This window comes from Adiantum capillus-veneris, chromosome 10, assembly GCF_014529385.1.
Source record: "Adiantum capillus-veneris isolate H3 chromosome 10, ASM1452938v2, whole genome shotgun sequence".
NCBI classification, from domain to species: domain Eukaryota; kingdom Viridiplantae; phylum Streptophyta; class Polypodiopsida; order Polypodiales; family Pteridaceae; genus Adiantum; species Adiantum capillus-veneris.
In genome coordinates, this window is record NC_140940.1 from 24,380,933 (window position 1) to 24,395,034 (window position 14,102).

Sequence of the window (14,102 nt, forward strand, 5' to 3'; positions counted from 1 at the left end):
TGATTGCTAGATATTTTTTGAATAGATTAAGGAAGGAATTGAAGAATGTTGTTTCTGGAGTTGATGTTGCAGGTGGATTACAAGCATTAGTGGAAACAGCTCAAAGAGCAGAGAAAAGGTTTGGGGTCTCTCATGGGAAAGCAGCCAAGCGGTCATCTAAAGAAAAGAAGAAAAGTAGGTCGAAGAAAAAGAAGAGGTCAGATAATTCGGATTTGGACAGCAATTCGGATTCAGAGACTGATGCTGATTCAGATATGGAAACGGATTCTGATAGTGAAGAGGATTCCAGTGAGGATTCGGATTCAGAAGTCGATGAGGATAAGAAGAAGAAAAGCAAGAAGAAGTCGAAGAAAAAGTTTAAAGAGAAAGAGGATAGAGTGGAAAAATTGGTAGCAAAGAAATTGAAGAAGTTGGGAGTGCAGAAAGTTGTGGAATCAAAAACCCCTCATTGTGAAATTTGTGTTAAGAATGGGCATAGGACAAAGGAATGTTGGTTTAATCCGAATTTCAGGGGTGTTGTACCAGAAAGGATTCAACAGAAGATACAACAACAAGGACCTCAAACTCATGGGGTGTTTCCAGAGACAGGATGAAGGCAGAGGATGTTTAATAATCAAGGGTGGAAAAGGCAACAATCGTATTCAGGGTGGAGACCACAGTTTAATCAAGGGGGACCACCTTTAGAGGAAATTTCAATTCGGGAGGAGGACCGAGATTTGGAGGATGGAAGAATTCAAGACCCCCATGGGGGGGAAATTGGGATCAACAGCAGCGATGGCAGAATTGGCAGCCACAACCACAAGGATGGAATCAGCCGGTTTGGAATTATCAAGGGGGGAATCAGCAACAGCCAAGAGGGCAAGTGCCGCAGTTGCCAGCACCATCAACACAGTTAGCTGAAGCAAACAAAGAGCCTGGAAGTAGTTTGATAGTAGTAGAATCGTTTCAGGATCAAGGGGTGAATGAAGTCACTATGGATTGTCAAGCGGAATATGATTGTTCTAAATTTTTGCAAGAGAAAGTAGATGTATTAGTGACAACAAGGTCCAAAGCAAGGTTGAAACTTTCACTGGACTGGGAGGAGTAGAAGGAGATTTGGGATGAAGTAGTTGAAGATTTGATGGAAAAGGATCAACAGCAGAGAAAGCTTAAATCGAAGGATAAACGACTAAAAAAGGAGGAGAAGGAAAGAGAAAGGACGGATGCCTTGTTTGAAGAGTTAACTAATTCCTCTATACATTTTACCTTGGACCAATTGTTGTCATTAGTTCCAATTTTCAAAGATAGACTATATACAGTGATGCGAAGGACAAAGACTGTTCCGAGTATGAAGGAGGTGCAACAGACAGTTCAAAGTTGTTAGATTAGCCTGGAGGATGTAGATTTTTCAGTACCAACACTGTCGTTGGAATTTAATAACCGTAAAGTTTTCGATGTTCTATTGGATGGTGGATCAGGGGTCAATATACTTTCGGAATCGAAATTTCTAAGGATGCAAGATGTCAGGTTGGAACCAACTCCATTTCAAGTGCATATGGCTGATCAGAGCAGAGTTCAACCAGTGGGGATGTTAAGGAGGCAAGGAATTATCATTCATGGATTGCAGTTTATGGTAAACTTTGTAGTCATCAGAATGAAGGATTCAAAAGATACCTATTCTATGTTGTTGGGGAGGCCATGGTTTCGCATGGCTAAGCTAAAATAGGATTGGGGAAAAAATTAAGTGACGGTTAAGAAAGGAAGGAGAGAAGCTACATTACCAATGGGGCCGAAGAAGGAATTGTCAGAAGAGACGAAGCCAATGATGGCACAAGCAATTAACATGTCTGAAGGATTGGAGGATGATGAAGAAGCATATTTCCTAGCAGAAAATCCAACAATTGCTCCGGTATTTGAGGTAGATGTGGAGTGGATCATTGACAAATATGCAGAAAAAGAGAACAGTTCAGTTGCAGTGGAATACAGATGGTGTGGAACAGGAAAATTTAGAAGAGAAGAAAATCCAAGAGGAAACTGTAATTGAGAATTCAGAATTGGAGCCAAAGGAGGCAATTCAGAGAGCGGAAGCTTTGTATGATAAGATGATAAAGAAAGTTTCTCGAGTTAAGGAGGATGATTTACAGGATCTGAATGTGGGGACGGAGGATCATCCAAAGATGGTAAGAGTTCGTGTTCATTTGGAAGAAGGCTTCAAGGAGGACTTGAAGGAATTACTGTTGGAGTATATTGATGTCTTTGCATGGGATTATTCTGATTTGAAAGGCATGGATCCTCAAGTGTATAAGCATCATATAAATTTGAAAACAGATGGTGTTCCAATGATTTAGCAAAGATACAGGATGAATCCAATTATGCCAAGCAGGTGAAAGAGGAATTGGATAAATTGTTGAATGCAGGGTTTATAGTGCCAGTGGATCAGGCGGAATGGTTGTCACCAATTGTAGTGGTACCCAAGAAGTCGGGGAAGTTAAGGGTTTGTGTGGATTACAGAAAATTGAATGCAACAACAGCTGCAGATACATTTCCATTGCCTTTTATTGATTTAGTTCTGGATGATGTAGCGGGACATGAGATGTACACTTTTCTTGACGGATTTTCAGGGTACAATCAAATCCCAATGGCTGAGGAGGATATTGAAAAAAATGCTTTTATCATAGAATGGGGAGCTTTTGCATATATAGTGATGAGCTTTGGATTGAAGAATGGACCACCATCGTTTTCGAAGGCAGCTTTTAAAACCTTTGAGCCACATTTGACAGATTTTATGAGGATTTTTATGGATGATTTTTCAATTTTTGGGGAAAAGTCGGGCATCTAGAAATTTGAGGAAGTGTTTTGAAAGACGTAGGATGTTTCGGATGTCACTTAATCCCCAGAAGTTTGTAATAGCAGTACAGAAGGGAAAATTGTTGGGACATATCATCTCTCAAGAAGGAATGTCGATTGATGGGGACAAGATTAGTGCCATTCAAAAAGCTGTAGCTCCGGAAAATTTGAAGGCAGTGATGCGGTTTGTTGGACAGAGTAAATGGCATGGTAGGTATTTACGATATTTGGCGGATGTGAGTGCACCACTTAGTCATTTGACTAAGAAGGAAGTGCAATTTGTTTGGGGAGAAGCTCAAGAGAAGGCTTTTCAGATTATCAAAAAGATGTTGGTAGTTTCACCTATACTTCAACCACCAAATTGGGAATTGCCGTTTCATGTGTATGTTGATGCTTTCGACATGACAATAGGAGCTGTTTTAATACAGGAGAAGATTAATGGATGGTTCAGACCGGTTTATTATGCTAGTAGAATGTTGAGAGCACCGGAGAAGAATTACATAGTTACGCAAAGGGAAGCTTTGGGAATGATCTTTGCTTTGGAAAAATTCCGACATTATCTGTTAGGGAAAAAAGTGGTTTTTCATGTGGATCATCATGCTTTATTGTTTCTGGTAAAGAAGCCAAAACTGGAAGGCAGATTAGCAAGGTGGATGCTCATGTTGCAAGAATTTGATTACATAGTTGTTCATACTCCAGGAACTCAGCAAGCAGTGACGGATTACCTCAGCAGATTGGAACATAAGGAGGAATTACCAGGAGTATCAGATAAATTGCCTAATGCGGATTTTTTCCGAGTGGAAGGACAATTTTTTGACAATTGGTATGATCAGATGGTTTAGTTTCTGACAGATGGAGTTTTACCTTCGACAATGTCTCCGGATCAAAGGAAGAATTTTGCATTGAGGAGCAAACCATTTCTAATTATAGCTGGAGCATTATATAGAAGAGGAGCAGATCAGATTATACGACGATGTGTTTCGGATGAAGAGCAGAAAGCAGGGTTGCAGGAGGCACATTGGGGATTAGCTGGAGGACATTTTTCAGAGAAAATTACAAGTCGGAAAGTTTTACAAGCTGGACTTCGGTGGCCTTTGTTATTGAAGGATGCACATAGTTTTTCCAAGGAATGTGTTCAATGTCAGAAGATGGGGCAGCCTACACAAGGGGATAGGATGCAGGATTATCCAATATTTCCATTAGAACCATTTCAAAAGTGGGGAATGGATTTTGTAGGCCCAACAAAACCACGTGCAAAGAGGACAGGTTCCAGATATGTTCTTGTTGCAACAGATTATGCTACCAAATGGGTGGAAGCAGTGGCTTTGAGAGATAATAAATTAGCAAGTGTGGCAAGGTTTCTATATAAAAACATTATGACAAGATTTGGATGTCCTATTAAGTTGCTTTCGGATCAGGGAACACACTTTTTGAATTCTGTGATTTTGGAGTTGACATCCAGACATATGATTTTGCATAAGAAATCTACTCCATATCATCCGCAAGCAAATGGGTAGGCAGAAAGCTCTAATAAAGTACTGGTGAGAATTTTGAAGAAGATTGTGTCGGAAAACAAATCGGATTGGGATGACAAGTTGGATTTAGCACTATGGGCTTTTCGGACAGCTTTTAAGGTGGTGACTGGAATGACACCTTTCAAATTGGTCTTTGGGATAGAAGCTGTTGTGCCAATGGAATATGTAATTCCAAGCTTGAGGTTTTCAGTTCAACATAAGTTAAGTCCGGAGGAATCAATTTCTTATAGACAAAAGAAACTGCTTAAATTGGAAGAGGATAGAATTCAGAGTGCCTATTTGGTGGAAATTGGGCAGAAGAGGAGACAAGCATGGATGTCTAGGCAAGTGAAATTCAAAATTTTTTAGAAAGGGGATTGGGTGATGTTATATAGTTCTAAATTGGGACCACATCCAGGTAAGTTGAAGCTGAGATATTTGGGACCTTATCAGATTGAATCAGAACAGGGTCAAGGAACATTTTTGTTGAAAGATGTTTTCGGAACAAAGATTTTGAAACCAGTGAATGGATTCAGATTGCAAAAATTTTATGGAAAGGTGCCTGAGGTTCCCAAGTGGATGGTCAATAAGGCCGAGGATATTGGCAGTAAATTGTTAACAGTTGGTGTTTTGGGAGTTGCAGTGGAATGTTCAGGGGCAGAATTGGCAATTTGTTATAGCAATTCAAAACTTGTAAAGGGATCTGGATTTGGAATTCGGATTGCGGACTGGAAGTCGGAATTCGGAATGTCGGATTTGAGCAAAAGGATACAGAAGTACTAATAAGTGGGGTTACTCATTTTAAGGCAAAAAATTTGCTTAGTGGTGATGTGACTCACTTAAGGACAAATATTTTTTGGGTGAATACTACATGGCGTGCCCGAATCGAGGAAAAAATTCATCATCATAAGAGTAAGGTGGTGAGAGGAGTTGGGGATCACATCCAAGTGTGTGAACGTCGTAGTTTAGTGACTGTTAAGTCGAGCAAGAAGGGCGAAATGTTTTTTGAGATTATTAAGGGCAAGCTAATGGCGGGTATGCAAGATGATGCATCAGAAGTGATGCCGAATACCAGGTCGATGAAGATGGAGATGGAGGAGCTATTCAAAGCTCGACAACAAGAAGAGCATGTCGAGGTGGAAAGCGATGAGGCTGAGTCTCTGAGTGATCAGGGCAGTGTGGAGATGGCGGTGGTAGCGTTTGACCCTAAAAGGTCTATGAACCAAAATTCGAACCCAAAACACCCGATGCAAAATCACATAGGATGTCTCACCGAAATTTTCAAGTCGTCGTTTTCAAAAACTAAAGTGCTTAATGTGTAGCTCTACTCAATGCGAACGTGTGGATATGCTGCAATGCAAAAACGGATAACGTATGCTCACCAAATCACGAGAGAAAGCTCGTAGGTTGAGCTCGCAAAACCGGACCGTACGCGTGCAACGTAGGTATTGGTGTGTAGCTCTTGTCGGCGGCAACACGCTGCACTTCTCTGCACTCGATTCCGACCACCGGTGTGCGCGTAGCGTCAAGATGAAGCTCTCACTCTCTCTCGTACACAGTACACTCACTCACAGACTTCAAAAAATTTTAAAATGACAAAAGGTTTTTTCATTAAGGTCAAAAAGTGGTATAAATACCTTACAATCTCAAACCCTAATATTCCAATTTAACCATCTACTCAATCTAAATGTCAAAACTGGGATACAATCTGGAAACTTCTATAAGCCTCAATATTTACAAAGGTGAAATGTTGGGTTTTCTCAATAAATGAATAATTACAAAAAATAATAATCCGCCGAGCAGTCATTTTCCGTAGGGTGTGTCCAGCTTCTAACACTAAAAATTTGATACGAATAAAGAGTTATGGTCAAAATACAAATTGCTACCTACTAGTTAATAAATTAGACCTCACGCTCCTTGGAGAACCACCATATAGATTCATTTGATGAACGAATCCACTTTACAAAATGAAAACCTTGATTAAAATTGCTGTAAATGTATTTACACCACTGCTATCACTTTGTGAGTGCAAGTTATTAACCGTTCCTTGTATGGGGTTGCCTATACATGTAGGGTTGTGCTACCTGGAGGGAGAACCATATAGCATTGTGAGTTTGATGATGGTTCATGTATGATTTATGGTTTTTTTGGCAATTTTATTTCAAGTGATTGATCTCCATAAACTTATATGGAGATGCACGGTTAGTCAACCTGGACTGTACGGAAAAATATGAATAAAGTAGCTTACTTTTTGTAGTACAAATGTTTGCATAAGTCTCATATGGGCAAAGTGATGTGATAAGGTGTTACTCAATGTTATGGGGCTAAGATTGATGCATTGGTTTGAGGTCAAATAATTTCATTTGCATGTTAGACATGTACTCAAAAATAGCAAAAAGTTGGTTTTTGCATATACATGAAGTTATGGCATGTGCTTGACCAAAGTGATGGGGTTGTTTTGCATCATGATTGGGTTGATGTGATGATAGCATATGATGTATGAAAACATATGGGTTGAGGTGGTTGTCCCATGTGCATGTGTATATTTCTTTCCACCCGTCTAGGTCAAAAACTAGCTGCTAGGGGGTGAGGTGTGGTCATAGTGCGCCACCTATGCATGGTTAAACAGTGTCAAAATGAGATTTTTAAATTATTTTTATTCATTATTGAACTTATTTTATGCTTAAAAAGTTCATCATTTAAGGGCCATGTGTGTTGGCTCAGTTTGATTACAATGAAGACGCTCAAACACCAAGTGTGGGAGTTGGTTTAGTAAAGGAATATGGCTTATGGTGAAGGACTGGAATCCCTTATGGATTATGGTTATTATTTTGATTGTGGAAGTCGGTGTGGTCCTTGGAACTTTTTTTTGGGATATGGTTGTGTTGCCAATATACTATTAAAATTTTTGCAACCATGTTGTGTGCTAAAGTGGTTTTGCAGGATTGAATGTGCATCACCCTAAGTTGAGTAGAGTGCTCACCCATGTGATGGAATTGGATTATGGTTTATGGCATTGGATTGGATTATGAAGTGGTTCTGATGGCTTATGGTGGACGTGTAAGGGTAAAGACCTTGTACAATTTGACTGCTTGGAAAAGATTGCTTGTGCATATGGAAAATTCTATTGTGAATGGAAATATGTGTTATGGTTCTCATGATAGCGTTGCTGCAAGATTAGAATCACCTATATCGCTTAGCCTTAAATGAAAGTACGATTTTGATGGATCACGGGTGTTGCCTAAATCTTCTTTTTTATTAGCCTCATCTACACGGTTAGTGCATTAGAACTAAACAACCTACACAGCTAACGCATCGGGGATCTTGCCTTGGATTTGCTTAAGCACCCGATGTTGGGCACCGAAGAGACATGGCACCTAAGGTGGTATGGTTGTTGGTGTTGATTTCATACCACCTCCTGGTATTCAAAATCCTTTCAGAGCTCGAGTTCATGGACGAGGCAAAGCAGCCTCAGCTTTTGTATGGCTCAAGTAAATTGGAGGTGTTCTAGATCACCCCCGACGAAGTACAATTCTATTTCTACGTAGTACAACAGAAATGGATGGATGGATTGGTCAATCCCTACACAGAGTTTGATGCTCTACTAGTTATTTATATTTTTTATATTTGGTATACGTAGATTTTTTTATTGTATTAATTCATGGTTGCTTGTTTCATTTAAGTGGGGCATTTAAAGATTCTCTTTTTTTTTTTCTCCTTTGTCTTTGCACATTTTATTTCTCTCTCTCTCTCTCTCTCTCTCTCTCTCTCTCTCTCTCTCTCTTAGGGGATATTTTTTGGCAAGTGCTTTTTTTGGAATTCGACGAGTAGATTCCAAAAAGATTATTTCTCCCTTCTTTTCTCAACTTTGTTCTTTTTCTCTCTTGGATCTCTCTCTCTCTCTCTCTCTCTGTCTCTCTCTCTCTCTCTCTCTCTCTCTCTCTCTCAGATTTTTTTCCCTTGATAAACACATCTCGATCCCACATTGTCGTCACCATTGCTTTTGCTCCTTTTTTCTCTCTCTTGGATCTCTGTGTGTGTGTGTGTGTGTGTGTGTGTGTGTGTGTGTGTGTGTGTGTGTGTGTCAGATTTTTTTCCCTTGATAAACACATCTCGATCCCACATTGTCATCACCATTGCTTTTGCTCCTTTTTTCTCTCTCTTTACATACAATGTCTTCCGGCACTCACAAGGGTCCTTCTTCTTCAACAAGGTCCACAACCATTGTGGAAAATGATCCAAAATCTCTTAAGTGTGGAGATAATAACACAACCACCCAACCAATGACATCGGAAACCATGATCATGGCATACTTGGTATCATTGCAAGAGACCGTAAACAAACAAGGCGAAGACTTACGAGCACTTGCAATGGAGAATGGCACACTAAGGGTACTTGTGGTTGAGAATGAGAATCTCAAGAGGACACTTGAGATGCAAACAACACGTTTGATGCAACTTGAAGAGGAAGTCAAGGAATGTAAACGCTCTCTTGTGGACTTGAATGCTTTGAAGGAGCGGATGAGCAAAGTAGAGCATGACCATGTATTGAAAGAGGAGAAATTTGACACTATGAGCCGGGATGTATGCGACATGAAAAATGTATGCACAAACAAGTCTTGGGCTGATGTATGTGGTAGCTATGTGGTTTCTAATTCCTCACTCATGCAAGCTATGGTTCAAACAAAGAATGTTGAGAATGTGGATGTGGAGGAGTTGAAGGAACGGGAGCGACGTTCCAAGAACATTGTTATTCGTGGAATTCCCGAAGAGAAGTTAGAGACACCTCCTTCTCTTGCCATTGTTATTGAAGATTTCTTAAAAACCCACTTTGGCATGTCCGGAGTTATGGTCTATGGAGCACATAGAGTGGGGAAGCAAGGAGCTCCTCGCTCGGGAGAACGGCCAATTGTATGCACCATGCCGGATGAGACCAAGCGAAAGATTATCCTTGATAATAGTTGGATCTATTTGAGGGATACAAAATGTTTTGTATGTGAAGATCGCACTATTAAGCAACAAAATATGCGTCGCAAGGCATATGAGGAAAAGAATAATAAAAACAAGGAGATCTCTCATGAAGAAAATGTGCCCAAGGAGGAGGCAAGTCTCTCAAGCAAATAGGGATGCGTGACCTATGAGACCGAGTTACAATTGAAAATATGCTTTTGGAATTGTAATGGATACCCATGGAATGCGGGGGTTGGCATTGATGAACTAACAAGCAAAGCCGATGTTGTACTTCTTGTTGAAACTTGGGAGCATGATACACAAAGGATTAACGGCTTGGAGGATTACAATGTACATTCATTGATGTGGTCAAAGAATCTCAAGCAACGAAGAGGACAAGGAGGGTTAGCATGTATGGTTAAGAAAGGATTGGAAGATTTTGTATCAATTGTGAAAGATGACAAGTACAAACGTTATGTATGGCTAAAAATTATGACACCAAAAAGAGCACCCATTTTTGTAGCCGGTTGCTACATTCCTCATCATGATTCTCCCTTTTATGCTTGCATGGATAGAGATCAACCATTTTCTGATTTGGAAGAGGACATTGCTTATTTCAAAGGTGAAGGTGATGTTATTGTATTTGGGGATATGAATGCTCGCACAAAAACATTGCAACATGATACTCAACAATTTGATATGCCATACATTTCAAGGGAGTTGGAGGAAGTTCGCTTGTATGATCGTAATTCAATGGATGAGAAAGAGCCGGATCACTATGGAAAGTTACTTTTACACATGTGTAATAGCACGGGTATGCTAATTGCCAATGGTGTATCTTTGTGGAGTGGAACCAATGGATTTACATGTAGGAGACATAATGGGGATAGTGTGATTGACTATATGCTACTCTCTGAAGCCATTATGTATCGCATAAAGAGTTTTATGTTTGCTCAATGGACCCCGGAATCCGACCAACGCACCTTATGTATTGACCTTTCATGTGGAGAAGCAACTAAGCATGATAATCTCAGCCAAAGGAAAGAGAAGTTATCACTATGTATGGATTTCAAACGGGCACCAATGTACATTGAAATGGTTGAGCAAAAATTATGGATGTTAAGGCGGTTACGCCGCTAGCGGAAGCTAAATAGCGAGAACTCAACCAACAACAGAATTTGTCAGACGAGGACGAAGCTTGACCCGCAGGCGCATGGAAACAACTAGGTGGGTGTCAAATCACCTACTCGACCTTCTAATGACAATCACTACTAAGGAAATCAAATCTAAGTTCTAGAATACGCAAGTGACTGAAATCCGTACTACGAACGAATGCTATACGAAATAGGATCTAGAATCATTGAATCGATCTCAAACTCAAGGGGAAGTCTATACACTAAGTAAGAACAACACCTTAAAGACTTGAACTGCAAAATCAACCTATAATCACTCCGTGCGGTAAACGCGTATGAAGACAGGCCGAAAAATACAGGTGATCGAAACTTGACCCCGATGGTACTAATGTGTAGCTCTACTGGTTGTGGTTCTATAGATATGCTGCACGCTCCATTCCGACACACGAGTTGGAAGAAAACTCACACCGAAGCTCGTAGGAACTTACCACACATAGAAGCCGATAGCGCGCACTCTTGGTATCTGTGCGTAGCTCTCGCCGTTGCTAACACAATGGCGGTGTCGCTTCTCCAATGGCAGCTTCGTAGCTCGCGTAGCCAGTGGATAAGACTCTCTCTCTCTCTCACTCTCTCTCAGACACAGTCACGGCACTCAAAAACTCACTTTGATTAATAAAACTGAATCCCTTAGGTTACAAAAACTTTGGCTTATATACCTCAGCCTTGGAGGTGAGATCATCTCTAACTAATTACATCAGCGAGTGAAGTTACTTCGGAATTACAAGCTGGAAACACAATTGAGTCCCGTTACTTAATGAATGACTCCAATCAAAATCAATGTCGGAAAGATATTTATTACAATCAATGGTTACAAAAATGATGAGTATGAGCAAAATTGTGGGTGTGATCCTCTGTTGGCTCTGTTGGCTCAACACTCCCCCCCCTCCGCGTTCATGTCGTCCCTGACATGACTTTTATGCTTGGTCAATAAAGTCCTGTCGTCTTGAGCATATGCAAATGTGATTCGTATCGTAGGTTGCCGATGGTCAAGGTTGGGCCGAATATTTTACTTTCGTGGGTGAAAAAGCCGGTGTAGAAAGCTTCTTCGAATGTTTGCATGTGGAAGCTGGGCAAAAACATAATCCTCTGGTATAGGAGGTGCAACACTTTTGGAGAAGGCTGCAATGAAAGATCATACATCATATCAGTCACTGTGTCGGCCGTCGATAGTAGACTCGAGGTCGTGGCTTTATCTGGCACGAACACTTCAATGCAAGCTAAGAGAGTCCTACAAATTTTCTTGAGCATATGACACGAAAGGTCAAGAGAGCCAGTAAAGAGCTTGATGGTTCCCGTTAGGGTTTTCACCATGTAGGCTTTACCTATTCTCTCTCCTGCCTTTGGTCCTGGCATCCTGGGGTAATTAAGCCAATTTGGCTTCTTTTTTGCAATCCTGCCATGCTCTTTCCAGCTTCTGACTCTTGGCACCGGGCAGAAGGTTGCATCCTCCCGAATCTCCTTTGGTGCCTCTACCAAGTAGATGAGGTAGGCTGGGTATTTGTTCAGCCAACCTTTCCTCCATCTAGGCTGCGAATCTACAATCTTCTTTGATTGTTCCTCTTTTGTGATGTCGCCTTCGTAAAGAGCGACATACTGCTCCTCCTCTATTCTCTTTTTCATTTTTATCACTTCAAACTTCATCAAAGGGAAAGGCAGGCTCGGTTGCATCCACTCTTCATGGAGCACTTTTGTGTCTAGTCCCTGAAGTCTAATGGAGATTAGGAGTCTCCTCTCCCATTCCATTTCCGCCTTGGCACTCTCCTCTGCTGACTTTTCTATTTGGTCATGGAGCCTTTGTTCTTCTTCTTCAGAGATTCCTGAAGTCGCGGCCACCTCGTGAACTGGGGCTGGATCTCCAATTGTGGTTGCCTCTCCAGTTTCTGGTAGCTCTATGGCTGCTCCACCTGATTCTTCTTGTGGTGTCTCTGTCTCTCTTCTTTGTTGCTCTTGTAGATCTTGGAGCTGTTTGCAGAGGGTCTCATTCTCTATTCTTAGTGTTTGATTTTCTAAAGGGAGTCTCTCCTCTGCTGCCAATGATCCCTCCGCAATGTGCAACCTTTGCACTTGCTCCAATCTTAGCTCTCTTTGTAAGCTTCGGACCTGGTCTTCCAGAGATGGTACAAGAGCTCCCTCTTGATCGGTTCCTGCTCTGCTAGCTCTAGGAGTAGTCCTGAGTCTAGTGATTGTTCTTTCGTGGAGCTCGACTCTTTCCCTTAGCTCAATGAGCTCATCTTTAGCCGCCTCCAAGTCGTCTTCCATCCGCTCCCTTGCTTCTTGTGCACTTGTTACTTCTCTTGAAGCCTCGGCTAGCTGGAGTATCAAGCCGTCTCTCTCGTTTTCAGCGTCGTAGAGTGATGCTTTATGACTTTCAGATTCAGTCATAGCATCCTCTAATTTCCTCTGCAACTCGGCTTCCCTTTGTTTGGCTGTCTCAATCTCCACTTCCTTTGCCTTGGATCTTTCTTTGATCTTGCTGAGCAGTTCATGCACCATGTGCATGTCTTTTTCATCTTCATCTGTCAACTTTAAAGCTTTTTCTGCCACCACCTCCACTGGCTTCGGCTCTTCTAGCACGTTCTGCTCATCCAGTTTTTGTTCACTCTCTTTTGTACTCTTTATTTTTTCCTCTGTCCCTCTCTGATCATCTTGTTTTTGTAGGTGGATCCCATAGACTGCCTCAAGGGCCTCTTCTTCAGTGTACCCTATCGCTACCAGATCCTCATAATCGTTTTTCTTTTGCTGAATTGGATCTATCTCCTTTTCCTTGGTCCCGGCCTCCGGCTTTTCCATACCAGCCGTGTCCATCTCTACTGTGGTCTCTTCCACAATGATTTCCGTCTTCTTCTTTCCCTTTGTTTGCTTGCCCGTCTTTCTCTTGAGGTTCAGTAGACTCATCTACTTTCTTCTTCCCCTTGTCGTCCTTTTTCAGCTCAGCTTTTAAAAGCTGTACTTCCTCTTCAGTGTATGGCTCGACAGGTTGCTGCTCCAGTATAGCCTCTGACTCCTCATAAGCTCTAATATATTGATCATATTGATCAACATGTGGCCTGGCTGAGCTAGTTCCGACTTTAGTGGGGTCTGGCACCCACTTTTCTTCAAAGTCCCCCTTTAGAGCTCTTTCCGCTCTAAACTGCTCCACCAGTCTTTCCATTCTTGCTGCTTTCTGACTTTTGGTTTGCTTGGGAGCAACCTTCTTCTTTGCTTTCTTCATAAGCGGCTCATCCACATTCTCTTCAGGTTCTGAAACTATTTCTAGTTTCCTGCGTGCTCTTGTGGACGCCCTCTTGGATACTTCAGGCTGTTCTTCCTCCTCATCGGCTTCTCTAAGCCACTCATTCTGGGAGGGAACCTTTGGCCATTGATCTCTAGCTCCAATAGCTTCATAAGCTATTCTTGTCAGAACTTGAACTCCTCCTATATACTTTGGCTTCTCGTTGTGCATGGCAATTACTTGCTCATGGATGTGTTGAGCATAATTCACCTCTTTTGGCATATTGCTCTTCAATGCCCATGTGATGGTAGTTGCAATGGCATGGGGTGGTGTCTATACTTTTGCGGTCTTTTACTGCAAATATGGAGAAATTGGTTGTACAGTCGGCAAAGGGTTGCCGCTCTTTGGT